This window comes from Myotis nattereri (assembly GCF_964212035.1).
Source record: "Myotis nattereri genome assembly, chromosome: Y".
Lineage (NCBI taxonomy): Eukaryota > Metazoa > Chordata > Mammalia > Chiroptera > Vespertilionidae > Myotis > Myotis nattereri.
Window position 1 is genome coordinate 31,359,280 of NC_138094.1, and position 23,451 is coordinate 31,382,730.

The window sequence follows — 23,451 nt, forward strand, 5'->3', positions numbered from 1 at the left end:
CCTGTGCACCAGCAGTCACCTCCTATCCAGGCCCCTTCTGTGCCCATCTTCACAGATGTAGTCTCTATCTAAGCTTTCTAAGCCTCATTGCCTTAATACTATGCTTTTCTGAATATTTTGGTGGAAAAGTCCAGATTCCAATAAAGAATTGGGCTAGGTTTCTCATTGTGGTCTCGAGAACAAATAAAGCGTCAAGTGCAGGACACTTGGTTTTAGAGGCAACATGCAGCAATGAGTTTTCTTTTGTTGTGTTTTAATATGGTGGGTTTTTAAAATTAATTCTTTAGAGAGAGGTGAATGGAGAGAGACAGACACAGAAGCATGCATTCCTGTGAGAGAGTAACAATATTGGATGCCTGGGTCTGAACCTGCAACCTGGACATGTGCCCTGGCCAGAAATCAAATCGGTGAAGTTTCTGGTGCACAGGACAATGCCCAGACACACTGGCCAGTGTGCACTGTCTTTCATTTTCTTCCTTATCTTGCATGTGGTGGTTAATAAATACCATCAATGCTAATACCAGTGGGCAATTCCAGAGGAGGACATGCTGACAGGAGCTTTACATAAGTTGGCCCCACAGGTGAATCTCCACACAAGGTAATGGGCACGATCTCTTTGTGCAGAGGAATTAACACCCAGAACACAGGATGTTTTGCCTATGTCCTTCCTCCCTCAGAACCTGCCCATTTGTATACTTTTCCCCAAATTCCAAAGGTTCTGATTCCCATTATGGACACTATTTCCTCTGAAGGTTGGGATGGGAAAACAAGGTGCATGTCAGAGGGACAGGGAGAGGGAGACGTAATAGGAGAGAGAGAGGATGAGAAAGAGAGCGTTTGCAGTAAGAGATATACCTTTTCTGAGCCTTGTTCTCTTATCCTCTTTTTTTGGGGGGTGGGGAGCTCACCGACTGTTACAGAGACTTTAGCATTTTCTCTTCCCACTAGAAGAAGCAGAGTGTGATGGCCAGTGTGGCTCAGTAGGCCTATGAACCAAGAGGATATAATTCAATTCTCAGTTGGAGCAGGGGTCGGAGTTCACAACTGGATCCCCAGGTGGATGTGCAGGAGAAAGCCAATCAATGATTTTGTCTCATTATTGATGTTTTATCCATCTCTCCCTCTCCCTTCCTCTCTGAAATCAATAAGAAATGTACTTAAAAATGGGAAAATGAGCTCCCTCGTTGATGGGCCCAAGTTAGAAGAGTGGAAGGTAGAAGAAAAAGAAAGGAATAGCAATAAAAAGTGAACGAAGGGCCAGGTGCTGTGTGTGACAAGCTAGGAAGCTGCTGACACCCAGCAGAGAGCAGCAAGCATATGAGTGGCTGGCACTGGACCAGATGGCTTCACAGGGGAGTTTTTCGAAACATTCAAAGAAGAACTAAAACCAATCTTTCTAACACTATTTCAAAAAATTCAAGAGGACAGCATACTTCCAAGATCTTTTCATGAAGCCAGCATTACCATAATCCCAAAACCAGAAAAAGACAACACAAAGAAAGTGACTTACAGTCCAATATTCCAGATGAACATTGATGCTGCAATCCTCACCTAAATTCTAGCAAACCGGATAGAGCATTACATTAGAAAGATCATACACCATGACCAAGTGAGATTTATTCCAGGTATGCAAGTATGTACAATATCTGCAAATCAATGAACATGAAACATCACATAAACAAATTAAGAGAGAAAAACCACACAATCATATCAACTGGTGCAGAAAAAGCATTTGACCAACTGCAACAGCCTTTTCTGATAAAAACAGTCAGCAAAGTAGGAATAGAAGGATCATCCTTCCACATAATAAAAGCCTTATATGGCAAACCTACAGCCAACATCATACTCAATGGGCAAAAACTAAAACCATTTCCCTCTAGAACAGGAACAAGAAAGGGACACCCACTTTCACCACTCCTGTTCAACACATTACTGGAAGTCCTAGTCACAGTGATCACACAAGAAAAGTAAATAAATGGTTCCCAAATTGGAAAAGGAGAAGTAAATTGTCATTATTTGCAATTGACATGATACTGTTCATAGAAAAACCCAAACACTCCTTCAAAAGTTTAGTAAACTTAATAAATGAACTCGGCAATGTAGCAGAGTACAAAATTAACGCCAAGAAATATATGGCATTTTTTATACACCAATAGTGGCATTTTAATACACCTACAGAAAAGGAGATTGAAAAAAGTATCACATTTACCATCCCACCAAAAAAATTAAGAAAGCTAGGAATAAACTTAGCTAAGGAGGTAAAAGACCTCCACTCAGAAAACTAGAAGATGTTGAAAAAAGAGGTAGAGGAAGACATAAACAGATGGAAGAACATACCTTGTTCATGGATTGGTAGAAATGACATCATTAAAGTGGCTATACTATCCAAAGCAATCTATAGATTCAATGCACTCCGCATTAAAATACCAACAGCATATTTCGCGGACCTAGAACCAACCCTCCAAAAATCCATCTGGAATTAAAAAAAGACCACGAATAGTGGCAGCAATCTTGAGAAAGGAGAACAACGTAGGAGGGATCTCAATACCAGATATCAAGCTGTATTACAAAGCTACTGTGCTCAAAACTGCCTGACACTGGCACAAGAATAGACATATAGGCCATTGGAATTGAATAGAGAACCCAGAAACCAATTCAAACCACCAAGCTCAATAAATACTTGACAAAGGAGGCAAAAGCATACAATGGAGATAAGACAGTGTCTTCAATAAATGGTGCTGGGATATTTGGTCAGACAAATGCAAAAATGAAACTAGGCCACCAACTGACACCATGCATAAATATAAGCTCAAAATGGATAAATAACTTGAACATAAAGCTGGAAACCATAAAAATAATAGAGGTATCCATAGGCAGCAGAGTCTCAGATATATACGGAAGCAATCTCTTCACAGACACAGCTCCTGGGGCAATGGAAAATAAACTTAAAATAAACAAATGGGATGACATCAAAATCAAAAGCTTCTTCATAGCAAAAGAAACCATCAACAAGACAACAACAAAGCCCACTACATGGGAGAACATATTTGCCAATGTTCTCTCTGATAAGGGTTTCATCTACAACATTTACAGGGAACTCATACAACTTAACAAAAGGAAGATAAACAAACCAATCACAAAAATGGGCAACGGACCTAAATAGATATTTTTTACAAAGAGGACAAAAGGAAGGCCAAGAGACACATGAAAAAATGCTCAGAGTCACTAATCATCTGAGAGACGCAAATCAAAAGGACAATGAGGTACCACCTCACAGCTGTCAGAATGGCTATCATCAACAAATTAACAAAGGGCATGTGCTGGTGAGTATGGGGGGGAAAAGGAACCCACCTTCACTGCTGGTGTGAATGCAGACTGGTGCAGCCTCTATGGAGAACAGTATGGAGTTTCCTCTAGAAACTAAAAATGGAACTTCCATTTGACCCAGTGATCCCACTTCTAGGAATATATCCCAGGAACCTAGAATTACCAATCCGAAAGGATACATATACCTCTATGTTCACTGCAGCACAATTTACAATAGCTAAGATTTGGAAACAGCCTAAGTGCTCGTCAGCAGATGAGTGGGTTAAAAAGCCGTGGTACATCTACACACTGGCATAGTACACTGCTGCAAAAAAGGAAGGGGCACTGACCGTTTGCATCAGCATGTATGGAGCTGCAGAGCATTATGCTAAGCAAAGCCAGTCAGTCAGTCCAAGAAAGAGAAATATCACATGACCTCACTCATCTGTGGATTATAATGAACAACATAAACCGATGAACAAAACCAGATCCAGAGACAGAGAAGCATGGATCAGACCATCACCCTCAGAGGGAAGGTAGGGGAGGGTGGGGTTAAGGGGGAGAGATCAACCAAAGGGCTTGTATGCATGCCTATAAGCCTAGCCAATGGACTCAAACACCAAGGGTGGTGTTGAGCGTGAGGACATGCTTGCGGGGTGGGGGTGGGGGTGTGGGAGCAGTGGGGGATAAGAACACATATGTAATACCTTAATTAGTAATAAGAATGAAAAGGAACCCAGGAACATATCATCAGGTGAGAATTCACACACACTCACGCACACTCAGGCACCCGCACACTCACACCAGGAGAGGGCTCTGCCGCTCTCAGTGGGAATCACCTCTTATGTCCCAGCCTGACCAGCGCTTTCTCACCAGCTGAACCAGAGGACAATGATGAGTGACGGCCCTGGTGCTCTGCGGAAAGCGCCCTCTCCACTGTCCAGCAGCCACTTTTCTGCCCCCTCTCTGTCTCCCACGCCCTGAGCAGGGCTGGGCTGGCCTGAGAGCCCACAGACTTGAGGACCCAGATCCCGGGGGAGTTGGCGCCGAGGGCTGTGGGGGCCCCCTTGGTCAACTGCAAACTCGGCCAGCTGAGGTCACACAATAAAGGCCGACGCCAGAGTTCCATGAATTGTTGCGTGTAAGTCCCCTCAGCGAGCTCCCACTCTGGCGCAGCAAGCGGAAGGCCTCACGCCAGCGAGCCAGGTTTGGACCTCAGGCCTTCAGGACAACCAGGTGGGAACTCATTTTCAGATAGAAAAAGCCGGGGCGGGAGGGGCTGCGGGTTGCCAGTGACTAGAGCAGTTCACCCCCGCAACAGAAAGTTCACCCCTGGAGACAGCAAGAACCCAGGGTGTGCGATTACCTTTTCAACAGGCCACGCTCCTCACAGCGTGGTCTCCAGCTAAGTTGGGAGGCTGGAGGGAAGGAAGCAGTGGGGGGCGCTGCCTGGCAAGCTTCCTGGGGCTGCGCCCTGGTTCCTTTGGGGGCGAAATCTCGCGAGATCACGAGATCAGGAGCAACCCAAGATCAGGGAGCTGGAGGGGGGTCATGTCTTAACAGGCCCAGAGAAGGTGGGGACAGGGGCGCCTGTGCCACACCCACCAGGTTGCAAGGGGTGGCAGAGGGTGGGTGGCTGTCAGGGAAACCCTGTGCTTCCAGGCATGAGGGTGGGGGCGGTCCCGATGTGGAGGGAGAAACAGGAGGCCACGACCCCCAGCTAACCTCCCACTCAACACCCTGTCTGTATTTCTGGGGACCCCTTTCCGTCTGTGGTTGTGGCTGCCACTTACCTACCTTGTTCCCTGGCCAGGCTTGGCGCCCCACTCCCACCCCACCGCAGCCCTCTGTCTAGAAAAGAGCGCCCTGCCCTGGGCTAGCCCACTGTCCCTACTGTCTGGATGGGGACATTTTAGTAACCCCCGGGGCAGAGGAGAGCTGGCCAGATGCAATTACATTGTCTCTCTCCACAGGTGCCCTCCTCAGTCTACCCCTGGGGTTTGGGTCTTCAGAGCTCTTTGACAAGCCTGGAATCCAGCCTTTGCTCTGCTCACCTCCCCTAAGCCTTCAGGTGATGGCACCCTCCCTGCCTTCCTCCCGCCTCAGGAAGGGGTTCTCCTCTCACCAACAAATCCCTTTGGCAAAGTCACACCTGGGCCTGAAAGCAGAACGACTGGGCAGGAGGCTCCTGAGGAGGAGCAGGCCAACAAAGCTGAGGAGAGGTGGGGAGGCACCAGCCACAGCCTGGTGCTCAGGCTCTGGCAGAGCTGCCCCTTAGCTGAACCTTAACCCAGGGCTCTCCTCTCAGGTGGCGCCTCCAGGGCACACAGGGGGCCTGGCATGCTCAGTCTGACAGGGTTTGCTGCCTGCTTTTCCATAGTCTCTTTAGGAGACAAAAGTCAGGCTTGTGAGGAGAGAGGGAGAGGGGAAGAGCAAAGCTGAGGCCCAGCCCTGTCATCCAGGCTGGCCTGAGGCATCTCCTGGGCGTCCTTGGAAATCAGCTTCTCATAGTGAGGAAGGGCTTGTAATAAGAATAGAGCCGCAGTTGTTTAATCATTACTTACAAACTATAAATACGAGGCCCTGGGACACTGGAGGATGAAACAGGCTCTACTGAAAACAGGCTGCCTCCATGGCCCATTACTCAGAAAAGAATTGCATTTTGCAAAGAGACCAGGCACAGGACAGGCTTTGATTTGGCAGCTGTGCCCGCACCCTGACCCCCTCCTGGGGTCTTTCTTAGGAAGGCTGACCATTCCAATCTCATCCCAGGAAGGGGCTGAGCTGTTGCTAAGGTCATAGAAGATTAGCCACCTTGTGGTCAGCCTTTGAGCTCCTGAAGGTCCAGACAGCAGGCCCTCCCCTCCCCTTTGCATGTCACACTTGCAGCTGGCAGCTACAGGTAGCTATCTTCTCCCCAAGAGGCTGAGAGCTGAATTTCCAGGGTGAGCGACTCCTCTCCCCATACTGACCGCATCCTTGGAGTAAACAGTCATTGTGTGGTTCAACGCTGTCTCTGCTTAACTTGGCTCAAGTAGTGACAGGCAGCCTCAGACACATTGTGCTGCCTTTCTCTTCCACACTCAGACTTGGGGAATACTCAGACTTGGGGAATAGTCAGACTCTGCAAACTGTGAGACCTTATCTGAGAGGGAGAGTGGGCTGAGGACACTGTGTCCCTGTCATGCAGGTGATCCTGCATCTCTTCACCATAGGCTGTGGAGAGGTCAGGGGGGTGGAGCGTAACAGCAGGGTGGTAAGGCTGGCTTCTAGTGTGTTCCTACCCTTCCATTCCTCCAGACGTTCCCAATGCCTATGAACTAGCAGAGGTTAAGGTATCCAACTACATAGATGGAGGAATGAGGACAAATGAGGCCACTGCACTCAGCCTCAGTGGATTTGGGTTTGTCACCTAGAGCAGAGCAGATAAAAAGCAGAAACAGAAACAACTCCACTATTTCACCTGGGAACTAGAGATTCAGCATAGCCCTCCCCCCTCTCTCCTTGATGCATTTGGCAACTATTTTTTTCCTGAGTGGCTGCTTATCCCATGCTCAGAGCTACACACAGTCTCTCCTCACAGAGTTTAGGATGACAATAGAAAACACACACACACACACACACACACACACACACACACACACACACACCAAAACCCAACAAGACCATTATCTACAAATGGCTCTTTGTAACTAATTCTGTCAAGAGAACAAAGGTGCTGGTATGGAAAGTTACAGAGGTAGGTAGACTTCTGCCTGAGAGTTGTACAAGGAGGGGCCATCAGGGGCTTGGAAGGATCCTGTTCAGGGCTTGAGGACAGACTGCACAATTTCTGAGAGAGTAAAGTGCTTGGCCAATTTGAGAATGCAAGAGACACTGGGGCACAGTGACAGAGAGGGCAATGGATGTATCCAGGGAAGGTGAAATTCAAAGGGAATCTATTTGAAGTTTGTCCACCCTTATGTTCATGATGATCCGGTTGTTTGTCAGCATTGCAGAGGTTGATGCACTAAAAAGACATGGTCTGTTATATCAAAAGCAAAATGCAGGCCACCCGACTGATTGCATAATGCAACCCTATTCTTGTAAAGTTAAATGTGAATATAACATTCATTTATTCCATTGCTTCACCCATTGCCTCACAATGTTCACCATGTTCCTAGGTGACAGTAAGCCTGCATAAGGAACAGGGACTAACAGTTCTTGGGCCCTACTCTCCTGGGAAATCAGCAAATCATATTTATGAATATCTTAAAGCAGTCCACATGTCCACTAAAAATGATAATGCTAGTCATTGTAAAATATCTTCCTGTATTTTTTACAGGGTTCTTTATTACAATTTCCTCTCCTGGACTGGTGGTGAAGATGTATTTTCATTTTAGAAACATGAAAAGTGTCAGTCAACCAGCACTGCATAATAATGATCACGATCATGACTTAAAAACCCTTCCGTAGTGGAAGAGAGGGAAGCTGGATGCTTTTGAAGGAGCTGCTGTGTGTTTGTGTGTGTGTGTGTGTGTGTGTGTGTGTGTGTGTGTGTGTGAGAGAGAGAGAGAGAGTGTGTGTGCATACACACACTCCTGCACAGCTGAGAGAGGCTGAGTCTAGCCTGTCCTGTGAGGGGATGAAATAGAGGTGAGGTGGAAGGGGTACATACTTTTGTCTACAATCACCTACAGTAAGCCTAAGTATGAAGGAAGCTGCATTCTCAAACTAAGCATCATACAGCCCTTACAGACTAAGGAAAACTTAGCCTTTTGATGTTGTAGTCTGACTCATGCCATGACAGTTTGAACTTTAATGCTGTCAGTTGTTTTCAGGTGAAGACACTAAGACGAAGGAGATTAAACAGGGGTCCAAAGCAGGGAGGGCAAATCAGGAAGGCATTTGGGGCTGACTTGTGCTTCCATGACACCCACTGTACAATAGGCTCCTGATTTCCTAACAGGCACATGCAATGGCCTCTGCACTCCCAGTACACTGCAGGATTAGCCGATGTGAAAGATCTCGGAGAGAATTCAGGGTGGCCAGAGTGCATTCGCCACAGTGTGTGTCCCGATTTCTGTGAACCACACCTTTTGAAAATTCTTTTGGCGTAAATATCCAGGAGCCCAGAGGGAAAGGCAGGAACCTCCATCCCTGGGCGGCATCCCTTCACCAGATTCGGGCCTCCAAGAGACTGGACTCGAAGAGGGTACAGCCCTCCCCATGAGAGTAACTTCTGGGTTAGAGGTTGGTTGTTTGGAGAGGAACACTCAGCTGAAGGCCAGCTGCTCAATGACAGATGGAGCTCGCACAGCTCCAGGTTCATCTGAGTCATCCCCCTCTGTTTTTCCCCTCTTCTCCAGGTCCTGGGCCCAGCCAGCCTGGACCCAGTCTCTTCCCTGTCCAGCTGTGGCTCAGGAGGTGTGCTGGGCGAGCTGAACTGCAGCTGCTGGAATTTATAACCCTGCCTCCTGGGACCAACAATGTCTGGGAACCCCTCCCACACTCCTGATTGATGGTGTCACAGGGGAGGAGGGCAAACTAGCCAATAGACATCTGCTGAAGCCCTCTTGTTTACCATGTTTCATTCCAATCAGGCAAAGGCAACAATCTTCTGAAGAAGGTCTCTCTCTCTGAATTTTTGGGCAGGAGCGGGTAGGGGTTGCCCAAAGTTTCTCTCTGACACTTTGGCTTCTAAATAAAGAGCTGAAAATCAATATCCCAAAAGGCATCTATAGGGTGGAATAATCTTGGCTTCCTTTATTTCTTAACTATTGGCTAAGAGGGTTCAGACTGGTGTCAGTCAGGTAGGTAGATATATATATCAAACAAACAAACCAACAAACAAAAAACAAAGAGACTTCTAGGGGACTTTAAAAGAGAGCCTGAAAACACGACAGTCATAGTAGCAGACTTTTATCACTCCTCTGACTTCACTGGATAGGTCTTCCATGTGACAAAATAATGATACAGAGACTCTAAAGAACACACTGCATCAGATGGATTTAATTTACATTTTAGGACATTTCACCCCAACAGAGCAGAATATACATTCTTCTCAAGTGCACATGGATCATTCCCAAAGATAGACCACATGGTAGGACACATAACAAGTCCCTACAAGTTCAAGAAGTTTTAAATCATATCAAGCATCTTCTTGGATCACAGTGGAGTGAAATGAGAAATCAAATAGAGTAAAAACACCCAAAAACATTTAAACACTTAGAGACTAAATAGAAGGCTAATAAACAATGAACTTGTTACAATGAGATCAAGAAAATATCATAGATTATTTGGAAAAATAGGAAAATGAACAAATAACAACACAGAATCTCTGGGAAACAGCAAAAGCAGTCCTGAGAGGGAAGTTCATAGCACTATAGACATATCTCAGAAAAATAACAAAATCAGCAATAAACTATTTATCCCTACAACTGAAGAATTAGAAAGAGACCAACAAGAAGAGCCAAGAGTAAGTAGAAGGAAGGAAAAAATAAAGATTACAGCAGAAAAAATAAGAGAGACAAAAAATTCAATGAAACCAAAAGCTGGTTCCATGAAAGGATAAACAAAATTGATAAACCATTAGCCAGACTCATTAAGAAACAAACACATATGATTCCAATAAGTAAAATCAGAAACAAGAGTGGAGGAGTAAGCACTGGCACCACAGAAATTCAAAGGATTGTAAGAAAATACTATAAATAGCTATATGCCAAAATGCTGGACAATGTGGATGAAATAGATGAAGTCAGTAAAAAATGCAATCTACCAAATGTGATTCAGTAAGAATTAAGAGACCTGAATAGGCTCATAACAACTAATGAAATGGAAGCAGTAATCAAAACGCTTGCAACCAACAAAAGCTCCGGCCTGGACACCTTCACAGGTAGTTCTACCTAACATTCAGAAAACTACAATCTATACTCCTCAAATTATTTCAGAAAATCAGAGGAAAGAATACTTCCAAACTCTTTGTATGAGGCCAGCATTATTCTAATTCCCAAACAAAGTAAAAACACTACAAAGAAAGAGAATTACAGGCCGATATAGCTGATGATGACAGATACGAAAGTCCTTAACCAAGTATTAGCAAATAGCATCCAGCATTATATTAAAAGGACCAAATGCCATTATCAAGTGGGATATACACCAGGGATGCAAGGCTGGTATTATATTCACAAATCAATAAACATGATACAACTCATAAACAAACTGAGAGACAAAAATCTCGTGATCATATCGATAGACACAGGAAAAGAACTGGAAAAAACCCAACACCCAATTGTGATAAAAACTCTCAGCAACTTGGTAATAGATGGAGTATACCTCAACATGATAAAGGCCATATATGAGAAACCCACAGCCAACATCATACTCAATGGGCAAAAACTAAAACCATTTCCTCTAAAAGAACAGGAACAAGACAGTGATGCCAATTTTCACCATTCCTGTTCGACATAGTACAGGAAGTGCTCCCATAGTGTTCAGACATGAAGAAATAAAAGTCATCCCAACCGGAAAAGCACATAATTAGTGAATTTGGTCATGTATCAGTATACAAAATTAACACTCAAAAATATGTCTTTTGATACACCAAGAATGAACTCATAAAAAGAGAAACTAAGAAAAGTATCCCACTTACCATTGCAGTAAAAGAATTAAGGAAAAAACTCAATGAAGGAAGTAAAAGAACTGTACTTGGAAAATGACAGAACATTGAAAAGGAGATAAAGATATCAACAATGGACTAATATACCTTGTTCATGGGTTGGTAGAATTAACATCATTAAGATGTCCATACTACCCAAAGCAATTTATAGATTCAATGTAATCTCCATTAATATATCAACAGAATAATTCACAGACAAAGAACAAACTCTCCAAGAATTCCTATGGAGTAAAAATAGCCTCAGCCATCCAGGGAACAAGAAAAAAATATGGAAGGCTCACAATACCAGATATTAAGCTATATTATAAAGCCACCATTCTCAAAACTGCCTGCTACTGCCACTAGAAAAGACGTATACACCACTGAAATAGAACAGAGAACCCAGAAGTGGACCCAAGTCATTACGCTCTATTATTAATTTACAAAGGAGGCAAGAGCATACAATGGAGTCAAGACAGTCTCTTCAATAAATGATGAAAATCAGACAGAAACAAGGAAGAAAATGAAACTAGACCACCAACATACACCTTACACAAAAATAAACTCAAAGTGGAGAAAGGACTTGAACGTTAGTTGGGAATCTATATAAAAAAAATCTTAGAAGATTGCATAGGCAGCAAAATATTACACATATGTCTTAGCATATCTTTACTGACACAGCTCCGAAGGCAACGCACACAAAGGGGAAAATAAACAAATGGTCTATATCAAAATAAAAACCTTCTGCATGGCAAACTAAATCCTGAACAAAACAACAAGAAAGCCCACTGCATAGTAGAACACATTTGCCAATGGTATCTCTGATAAGTGTTGAATTCCAATGTTTACAGGGAACACACACAAATTAACAGTAGGAAGATAAACAATCCAATCAAAACACGGGCAATAGACTTAAATGGACAATTTTTGAAAGGGGACTTACATAAGGCCCAGAGACATAGGAAAAAATGCTCAAAGGCACTAACAGTCCAAGAGATGCAAATCAAAATGAGAGAAGTACCAATCCACACCTGTCAGAATAGCTGTTATAAAAAAAATAAAAAAACCACAAGTGCTGGAGAGGATGCAGAGAAAAAGCAACCCTTGTGCACTGCTGGTGGGAATGCAGACTGCTGCAACCATTGTGGAAAACCATATAGAGTTTCTCAAAAAATTAAAAATGGAGCTCCCATTTGATTCAGTACTCTCTCTTTTAGGCATATATATCTCAAGAAATGAGTAACATTAATCAGGACAGATATATGCAACTGTATGTTCATACCCGCCCAATTTACAATAGCTAAGATTTGGAAACAGTCTAAGTGCCCATTAGCAGATGCACGGATTAAAAACTGTGGAACATCTATACAATGGAAAACTCAACTGCTGTAACAAAGAATGAACTCTTATAATTTGCAACTCCCAAGGGGTACCAGACTGTGAGAGGGCACAAGTGGGGCTGAGGGACACCCCCGCACCAGTGAACAAATTTTTGTGCACTGGGCCTCTAGTACATATATTTATATGTGTGTGTGTGTGTGTGTGTGTGTGTGTGTGTGTGTGTGTGTGTGTGAAGGTATATATACACAAATATACAGAAATACGTATATGTATATATATGTATGTATATGTATATGTATATGTATATGTATATGTATATGTACATGTATCTCCCTTAGAGGGCCAATGAACTTTGATATTCAGCAGGGCTGAAAAATCAGCATTATATTACCCTGCTGTTGGCAAAATGGCTGAAGGTAATCTCCTAACCTGATAACCCTGTTTGCTTTGCTAAAGGGCATATAGGAGAAACCTAAATCCAAGTGAATAAAAGCTGATGGGTGCTAGGGTTCAGAGAGCTTCTCTGCTAGAGAGAAAGGTCTCTCCCTGGCCCCCCTATGTCTTCTAAACTTATATTTGTTGTCTAGTGTATTCATTTGTGTTCAGCTCCTTTTCCTGATCCTGAATCCTTGCTGCAAAAGGTTGCAGCATTCTGGCGCCCAATGGGGGGCATCTGGAGAAGAAATTTCACCAGAGTGAAAAATGAAGACATTTTACCAGAAAGCTGAGAAATGCACTGAAAAGGTGGGGAAAATTCTCTGTGCACAAAGCCCATGCCAGCTTTGGAAATAGTGAAACAAAAAGTGGGCGGAAAATCTTTCATTTCTGCCAGGCTATAATGAAGGAAAGTTTGATTATAAAGCAAAATAAATAAATAAATAATTGTAAACATTTACTTGTATGCTCAAGGATAAAGAAATTAAAATATCAAAAGGTACTCCCTGAAATCAGGCTCAAGGAAAAAAAGTAACATTGTCATCTTGAACTATGTGTGCTCTTGTTCGCACTGCATTATGCCTAATTCGTATTGGGGATCAAAAGTCTGTAATACCTAAGCCCTGGGTCCTCCACTCTAGTGTGGAAAGGCACAGCAGCTAGAGAAAATGGGGTTAACAGTCATTTTACAAAAGGACTCTTTAATGCTTTGTCTGAAAATTACCATATGACACCTTGGGACAGGCAGATTTTAGCTAAAATAACTTTAGAGGACAGCCAATGCCATGAAGAGCAGAATAGGATAATATCTATGAAAACTACTCTGATTCATTAAGCCTTGTCTCTATGTTATGGGCACTTGTCTGTTGATTATTATCAATCTGTCTTGGTTGTTTATTGTTAGTCTATTAAGCATGCCTTCAATTTAATTTAATAAGAAAAGAAACAGTAGATGGACAGGCCATTACTAAACATCTAAAACACCTCCCAACCCATTAATTACTAGTCTCTTGGTGATCCTGTAACATGTATGCCCACTCTCGAGAGTGTTATTAAAAGTCTCCTTTTATTTCCCAGACCGTCATTTGAAATTTGGATTTATGAGACATTCCTCACAACTTAAGGGATATCTCTGGGATTTCTGTACCCGTGAAGAGAAAAACACTAGCTTAAGAGAAGTCACACCCCACCTGATTTTGGATGGCCTCTTGAACTGACCCCCATTTCCTCACAGATGTTATAGTACAAACACAAGACTGTTTTTCTTTTTTTTTTTTTTAAATATATTTTATTGATTTTTTACAGAAAGGAAGGGAGAGAGATAAAGAGTTAGAAACATCGATGAGAGAGAAACACCGATCAGCTGCCTCCTGCACATCTCCTACCGGGGATGTGCCCGCAACCCAGGTACATGCCCTTGACCGGAATCGAACCTGGGACCTTTCAGTCCGCAAGCCGATGCTCTATCCACTGAGCCAAACCGGTTTCGGCAAGACTGTTTTTCTTAATAAGATGGTTAAATGACACAAGGAAAATAAACAGGCTGTGTTTAGGCAATAAGATTAGTGTTTCCATAATAAGGGGCAGTTCTTAAATAATAATGGACCATATTCCAAGGTTCACGTTAAAGCCAATGAAAGCCAGTAAGTTTTTTCTGCTGCAAAATTTGCCCAAGTAAAGCACCTTAGATGGTGATAACTGGCTTTGGAAGCTCAAAATTGTTAAAAGTTAAATAGATAGATATAACTAAAATGAAGGCTTTGTGGCAAAGCTTTTCAATAATAATTATAAATAAATATATTGATGGTGATGGTGTAGTCACTGAGGAGAGGGCTGACTGCAATCTCTGTTGGTGGAAAGGTCCAGTGGATCTTCTCCCTGTAAAAGTGGAGAACCAGGTAGAGCAACCTTATATTTTATCTCTGAATGAAAAATGTGGTGGTTTTAAAATTCAAATGGCTACAGGCCTTCATCCCTTCTTCCCCTACTTCTTTGGCAACCTCATATCTCTAAACATATTTTTTAAATTTTTGGTAACTTAAAAATTTGGATTTGGTTACATTAAGGAATGAAACTTACTAAATCTCTAAATGTTTTGAAATAACAAAATACTGAAATATTATTTTGAGTGTACCAAAATGAAAAAAATAAAGCACAAAATGAATCTATTAATTAAATAAGTCTTTGTTAATTTTATTGGAAATATATCCTTAAAAATGTGACGGTATTACTAATCTAAGAAATGCTAAGTATTTAACTTGCCACCTAAAATTTAAGGCTTCCAAGAGTTAAAAGTTCAAATTCAATTGGCAGAAATTATATGCTTGTAATGATAAAATGCATAAAGTTTAGAATTTCATTATCAAGAAAAATAATTCTTGTGATTTCTCTGGAAAAAATTAGTAGTAAAAAAGATATTGTAGTCCTTATGTGTACTATGTGTGGTAAAATTTCAAACTAATATATAATATTTTATTGGACTGATTAAAAAAGAGGATTAATTCTATGGTCTGAAATTAATTTTTAATATAAAAACCAGTTTAAATTTTATTGATCTATTTTAGAATAATTGCAACAAATGTATAATGTAATGTTTGGGTTACACATATTTGTGATAGTCTTTCCATGTTAAATTTCAAGACTTTAACCAAGAGATAGCTTTGAAAGTTTTCAAGTGCCCTGGAATAATTCAAGGGTTTACTCTCTTCTTAAAAGAAATATTTTAGGAAAAGAAATATCTTTAAACCAATTTACGCCAAACTAATATACTTGAAATCACTTGCAGCTTCATCAAATAAAAATTAATAACTTTGTTCTCTTTACATACACATATTTTAAATGTTATAAAAGTTTCAACCTCTAAGGGAGGGCAGGAAAAAGTTGCTGAATACTTCTTAAGAAACATGGGACTATTCAGCAGCAGAATTTTAAGATGGGAGCCCTGACAGCCTGATCTTTAGATAGGCCAGGGGGCAGTGCAACATCTGTAGTTCATAGGTCAAATGTATAAGTTTACTTACTTTGCTTTCTCAATAAGGGTGCATACTTTAGTCACTTAACAAATTAGCTTTTTACAATATAATCAAGTTCTCATATAAACTCAGTTATATGAGAAGCAGATATTTTATTAGCAATTGGTTCTAACAGAGTCCAGAGTGTACCTATGTAAATGAGCACCAGCCAAAAGAATGCTGTTTAAAAGTAAATTTTAAGCTTAAGAAAAAGGAGACATTTTTAAGTCTCTTCTGCTACTATTTACAAGGTAAACAAAAAGTTATTCAAATATTAAATCTCACCATTAATAAGACACCATAAAAAAAGAGACTTACTTTTACTTAATCTGTATGCATTGCAGTATTGGCCAGCATACCTCTCTTTTAGAGGTATTTCTTAAAAGGAACTAAGTTTGTAGCTCTATTTAAAAGAAATAAAAAAGCTTTTAAAAGAAACTCCCAAATTGTGGCCTAGAAATTACTCTGGAAGAAAAAACAGGAGGAGATTCCCTTCAAATATCTAGAAAACTGCAATTAAAAATAAATGTATTAGGCCTCAAAAAGAAAAGTAAACAATTTCCATTCTGCCTCCCTAAACAAAGCTTATGTCAATACTAGAGGCCCAGTGCACAAAAATTTGTGCACTCGGTGGGGAGGGGGATCCCTCAGCCTTGCCTGTGCCCTCTGGCAGTCTGGGACCCTTGGGGAGATAACTACCTGCTGGGTTAGGCCTGCTCCCGGGTGGCAGAGGGCAGGCCCAATCCCTAGGTGCAGCCCCTGGTCGGGATCAGAGCAGGGCTGATTGGGGAGTTGGGGCACCGCCCCATCATGCACAGAGCAGGGCAGATTGGGAGGTTGTGATGCCACCCTCAGTCATGCTCAGGGTAGGGCCAATTGGGGTGTCGGGGCACCGTCCCCTGTCACACTCAAGGCTGGGTAGATGGGGAGGTTGCGGCGCCACCCCCTGTCACGCACAGAGCAGGGCCAATCAGGGGGTTGGGGCGCTGACCCCGTCACACACAGAGCAGGGCCAATCAGGGGGTTGGGGCACCACCACTCTCACACTCAGGGCTGGGCCGATGGGGAGGTTATGGCTCTACCCCATCACACACAGAGCAGGACCCGTGGGGGGGGGGGATTGGGGAGCTCCCCCCTATCAGGCATAGAGCAGGGCTGCTCAGGGACTTGGGGCCCCGCCCCCTGTCACACACAGAGCCTCAGAGCGATCGGGGGTTTGGGCGCTGCCCCCTGTCATGCTGATCCCGGTGCCGGGAGGCATATTACCCTTTTACTATATAGGGTAGAGGCCTGGTGCATGGGTGGGGCTGGCTGGTTTGCCCTGAAGGGTGTCCTGGATCAGGGTGGGGGTCACCACTGGGATGACTGGCCAGTCTGGGTGAGGGGCTGAGGGCTGTTTTCAGGCTGGGAGTGACTGAAATTCCCAACCCCTCCTTCTTTTCTTTTTTTTTTATTCTGGGCCAGCTTTACCTTGAGGCTTGGCTCCAGCTCTTAGGCCTCCGCGGCTGAAAGTAGGTTCTGGCCTTTGCTTACAATGTTGCGAATCTGCTGGTTGAAGTCCAGCGGTATTTGTTACAATGTTTCTTAAACTGCCTGCTCCGAGGCCTGCAGCCGCAGGCGGGAAAGTTGGTTTCCTCCAACGATCCTCCCTCACTGAGGCAAGCAAGCTGCATGTTAGTTTCAAGCTGCCTGGCTGCCTGCCGCCATCTTGGCTGACAGTTAATTTGCATATCTCGATGATTAGCCAATGAAAAGGGTAGCAGTCATATGCCAATTACCATGTTTCTCTTTTATTAGTGTAGATACTCAAAGACTAATAGCAGAAATCCTATTAGTTTCATTTACTGTCCCCAGTGAGAAAGGAAGTTAGGAAATAAGTCTTATTTTAGACTGATTTAAATTAGCAAATGAAAATCAAAGAATATTCAGTGGAACTTAGTTGAAATAGGCAGAAACCTATTCCTAGAGCAGTCACTGTTTTTACTGATAGTTCATCTCATGGTAAAGCTGCTTATAATGCAAAGAATTCAGACCAAGTCATTCAGACCAGTCATACTTCTGTGCAAAGAATCGAATTAGAGAGTTGAGTCCCATCCTTTGGTTTTAGAGCAGGAGCTAACTCCCAGGGTCCTTGGCTGCTGCTTGCCAGTTCTCCGGAGCTGGGGACAGAAGGCAAGGAAATGCTGCAGGGGAGGCGGAGTCCCTGTGACCCATTCTGCTGTGGCCCCGGGCGGCGCAGCTGGGCTCCTGAGCCTTGTGCATCCTGAGTGACTCAGGCGCGGCCTGGCCGGTGGCGCTGCTGGTCTCCCCATGTCCCTGACCCTGTGCCCAACCGCCCAGGGTTGGCTTGGCCTGGGAGCTGGGCTCTGCGCCGCCCCTCCCCGCGCTGCTCCACCCCAACCCCTCCCCCAGGCCTCCTTCCCAGCTGAGCGCAGTGTCCCTGCTGCCACAGCTCTGGGCTGGCCTGCCCCATGGCCAGCGCTGCTGAGGCCCCAGCTCAGCCGGCAGGTCTTGCCTACCCTGAGGCCCTGGACGCGGCCCTTCTGCCCAGACCTGGCTCAGGTGCCTCCTGTGCCTTCGGGTCCCCACCGAACCGCCTCGTGTGCTCTTGGAAGGTCCGTGTTCCCAGGAAGCGAGGCCGCAGTCTCCATGGGAGCGCATCAGTTCAACGCAGGGCTGTTATAGGGCGCCGGGAAGCGCACACACAGTTGGGGCTGCAAAGAACTAAATATACTAATCAGCACAAAGTGGTCATTGTTCTGTGCAGGCGATTCTTTAATTACTGATTCTGTGGCTTCCTCTCAGAGTTAATATGTTGGTTAACCCGTTGACTAGAACATAGGAAGGTCGGCTGGATTTTATGCGTGTTTGGTGTAAGTTTTATAAGGCACTGTGGGGTGCACAGTCCTCTGCCAGGGGCTGTACCCACGTGAACGCCAGGTAGTAGACAAAGAGGACATGAGAAGACGGAGGCATATAGGAGAGTCTTTTTAAAAAAATATTTTCATTTTTTTTACGTAGAGGAAGGGAGAGGGATAGTTAGAAACATCATGAGAGAGAAACATTGATCAGCTGCCTCCTGCACAACCCCTACTGGGGATGTGCCTGCAACCAAGGTACATGCCCTTGACTGGGACCCTTCAGTCTGCAGGCTGTTCTCTATCCCCTGAGCAAAACCGGTTAGGGCAGGAGAGTCTCTTTTGCAGGCCATGTATCTATTGCTAACAAGGAACCATCAGACAAAACAGTTCTTCAAAGTAGCTTCACACAGTGGCTGCGCCAAGCAGCCCTTGCTAATACAGTAGCAAACAGGAACCATACCAAGCAGCCACCCACTGGCTGGTTAGTAACACATTTATACTAACTTAGACACAAAGGCTTCCTGCCAAATAGTGACATCAGTATTTGGGTTATAGTAAGGTACTCCTGCCCAGTGTGTACAGTACAATCTCTGTGTCCTTGCTTAGATTGGCCTTGACCATCCTGATTAGGATTCTCCTGCTCAGATTGGCCTTGAACATCCGGCGTACTCTGATTAGGCTCCCACAGGCACTATCTCAGTCATGGCCCAAGTTTAAGTGTTCTCAAAACTGACTTATCAGGAGGAAAAAGTGTCATGAATGTGACATAACCGTTCTCTCAGGAATAACACTTAATTCACAGAAAACGTAACTGCAACCCTAGAGGAGCTGCATGGGAACCACAGGCTCAGATATTTCAGCCAAGAAAGCCGCTGGTGCCAAAAAGACCTCAGAGGAGAAACCAAGTCAAATTAAACTGTTTGTGATGTGAAAGCCATTTCCAACACTGTTTTTAAAGGTTGTCTAGTGCTGACATGAATGTTTGTTTTGATTCCTGTATTTGAGGATTGCAGCTTAACCTCTACGCCACAAAACCGTTTTCCTTATAAGAGCTGTCCATCCACCTTCTACAGTGGCCAAATTTGACTGGCTGTCAGTTACTGTTCGTAGAAATGTTCTGGAGGTAATGGGTGAGGGCTGTTTCCACCCACAGCTCATTCACTTCTTTGTAGTAATAAGCTGAACTGTAGTAGATTATGTTCTTTCAAAGCTAGAACTTTTAAGTTTGCAAACAATCATGACTGTTCCATTGCCAGTAATTTGATTCATGCCTTGGTCTTTTGGGTTTGCACCAGAAATTGGAATTGCTTGCAATTATATGGTTAGGTAGATTGAGGCTCAAAATTAATGATGACATTTAATAGTTTCTTAAAGCACCAAGTGGTTCAACTTTTGATGAATTAGAAATGATATGTTGTTTTTGTTTGTTTCATTTCAATATGCCAGTGATCTGTTAGGTGTGCTTTTTAAATGTTGTTCCAGCATTTGAACAGAAATGCCCTTAAATGTTGAGAGCCATTTACTATAAAGTAAAACTTGTCTAAATCCTTAAATGTGAAATGTGGAGAAATTAGTGAGTAGTAGTAGGAAATGTAGGATCAATATTGTCAGACATAAGTGCTTATCTCTCAGCCCAGTGATTTCCTACAGTTGATTTTGTCAGCAACTAACATGTAGCTGTAATGTTAATTATGTTCTGGTAGTGTAAGGTAACTATGAAATGGTAACTAATTACCTGAAAGAATCAGATCTGGAATGCCCTTTGATGTTATGATTACTTGTACACCTACAATGTGATAGGATTGTATGACACTCACCTAAGGATTAATGGCTCTTCTGTAAACTTCTGATAATTTTCTTCTCGTTTTGATTCCAACAGCGGTCCAGAATGTGTTTGAATTCACACAGAAATAATATTGATATCTGAAAGCCATGTTGAACTTCTCTGAAGAAAGGGAAACAATGATTGCAGCTGGGGATTTGCAGGAATTTGTTCCTTTTGGTCGAGACCACTGCAGACACCACCCTAATTCTTTGAACCTTCAGCTTCGGCAGCTGCACCCAGCCTCTGAGTTGTGGTCCTCTGATGGTGCTGCTGGCTTGGTGGGATCCCTGCAGGAGGTTCCAATCCACGAAAAACAGAAGGTTTTATCAAGGTTCTCAGTTTGCTTTTGAAATGTAGAGAGATTCGATCTACCTGTAATTTAAGGCTACCCAGATGCAACTGAGAAATGAGTATGATGCTACTTCTAGGGTATAGGTTAAGATTTGGTCATTTTTGTCAAAGCTAAAAATAATGACCTTAATTGTATTATAGTGTCATGGCTGTTTAGACATATAACTCAGGGATTTATAATGAGAGTCACTATGATTATGGTCCATTTAAATCTCTTTTTCTTCACTTAGTATGTGGGACCAGATTTCATGTTATTTGATGGTTAGATAGTAGAGTTAGCAATGGTCCCTGCTGCCAAAAACTTACATGTTTCTAGAGGAGAAAAGAAATGCCACATAAGTAGATACAGTACTAGTTTTTAAATAGGGGAATGAGATACTTCCCCTGTGCATGTTAAACAGTCAGTCTTTCTAATCTTAATTCCATTTCTGTATACCTTTTGGGATACCAAAATTTCCAGGAGCGGAAGTCTGTAGTTAGGAATCCAAACCTTTCTCTGCCCTGTTCATTTTGATGGTTGGCACAAGGGCAGGAAGGTGAATGCATATGCAGTTGTGAAGCAGGGAAGTCTGCATGGTGGGTAAGCTCCCCCAGTGTCCCATGTGCACTTCACTGCCATCTCTGCTTCACCCCGCATATGCTTAATATGTCTTTAGTCTCCCAAGAATGTTGGTTTAATTTTTTGATATATAGGTAAGGTCTAGTTTTTGTTTATTTATGTTTTTGGCAGCATAAAATGGTAATGTAATAATAAAATACTTAATATAGAGAATTCTTGAGGTAAATTCCCATTTTTGAAATCCTGTAAGATACAGTATGATACATACACCCACACCCCCTCCTCTGTTAATCAGTGGCACTAAACCTAAGAGTTGGGCATGGACTGAGTCTTACTCCACAGACAGAGTAGGAGACTTGTATCTGGATTGCTGTTCAATTTTAATTAATAAATCTTGCTCCATAATGTTGCAAAAGAAATAAAAACCGCGTAAACATGTCTTACATATGTAAATTTTTAAGGAAAGCTGCCAGTTAAGGAGAGGTGGAAATGAAATTGGAGAAGTGGATGATGACGGGGAACTCTATGTGGCTGGAAATATGGTGATCTGGAGCAAAGGAAGTAAAAGCCAGGCATTGGCTCTTTACAAGGCCTTTACAGTTGATAGTCCTGTTCAATAGGTGAGTTGATTGGAATTTTAGTATTTGATTGATTATTGAGTAATTTTTTTTAAAAAAACAAAGCTTTTATCCTAAAATTTAACAGAAATAATAAAAACAATATATAATGATCCCAGTAGCTAGATATATGTTTTAACATATAGTGAAGATAATGGTAGGGAAATAAACATTTCATTTATTTTCTATATCATCATTTTTTTGCACTGTTCTTTATCCATTTAATGGTAATATTTAAACACTTGAGTAATTCAATTAGTTATTGCCAAAAAAATTTATAAGACTTAAATTTAAGGCTATAAGACTATATTAGCACATGATTATATTTGGTTGCAAAGTGTTAAATAAATAAAAATCAAGTTCATAGTAAAAATACTCAGAGAGTAAGGGAAAGGAAGAAAAAATCTAATTTGCTGTCATTGCACATGCTTGGGTTGCACTCAGGGGGAAGACTCAGTGAGCACCAAAGCCCCATTGAAGCAAGTCTTGCCCCAGAGGGGTGTGTCCAGCACAGAGGTTCTCCCTCTGCAGACACAGCTGATTCTCACAGCCGATTGGCCTGGAGGTCAATTCCTCCCAGTGATAACTACAACAATCAAGGCTTAACTACAACAAGACTGTGCACAAAGACCACAAGGGGGTGCACCAAGAGTGTCCTCCTCAGGTAATTGGGGAGGCTGAACCACTGGGCCCTAGTGGACACTCAGCACAGAAAACCACTTTATCAACACAGGGAAGCATAAAAAATGCGGAGACAAAGAAGAAGGACACAAATGATAGAAATGGAGGAAAGCAAACTATTGGATATAGAGTTCAAAACCACACTTTTAAGGTTTTTCAAGAATTTTCTAGAAACTGCCAATAAACTTAATGAGGTCTACAAGAAATCTAATGAGACCCTCGAGGTTGCGATAAAGGACCGATTAGAAATTAAGCATACACTGACTGAAATAAAGAATATTATACAGACTCCCAACAGCAGACTAGAGGATTGCAAGAATCAGGGCAAAGATTTGAAATACGAAGAAGCAAAAAACACCCAACCAGAAAAGAAAATGAAAAAAGAATCCAAAAATACGAAGATAGTGTAAGGAGCCTCTGGGATAGCTTCAAGCGTACCAACATCCGAATTATAGGGGTGCCAGAAGAAGAGAGAGAGCAAGATATTGAAAACCTATTTGAAGAAATAATGACAGAAAACTTCCTCTACCTGATGAAAGAAATAGACTTACAAGTCCAGGAAGCACAGAGAACCTGAAACAAAAGGAATCCAAAGAGGACCACACCAACACACATCATAATTAAAATGCCAAGAGCAAAAGACAAAGAGAGAATCTTAAAAGCGGCAAGAGAAAGAAAGTCAGTTTCCTACAAGGGAGTGCCCATACAACTGTCAGCTGATTTCTCAACAGAAACTTTGCAGTCCAGAAGGGAGTGGCAAGAAATTTTCAAAGTGATGAATGCCAAGAACCTACAACCAAGATTACTTTATCCAGCAAAGCTATCATT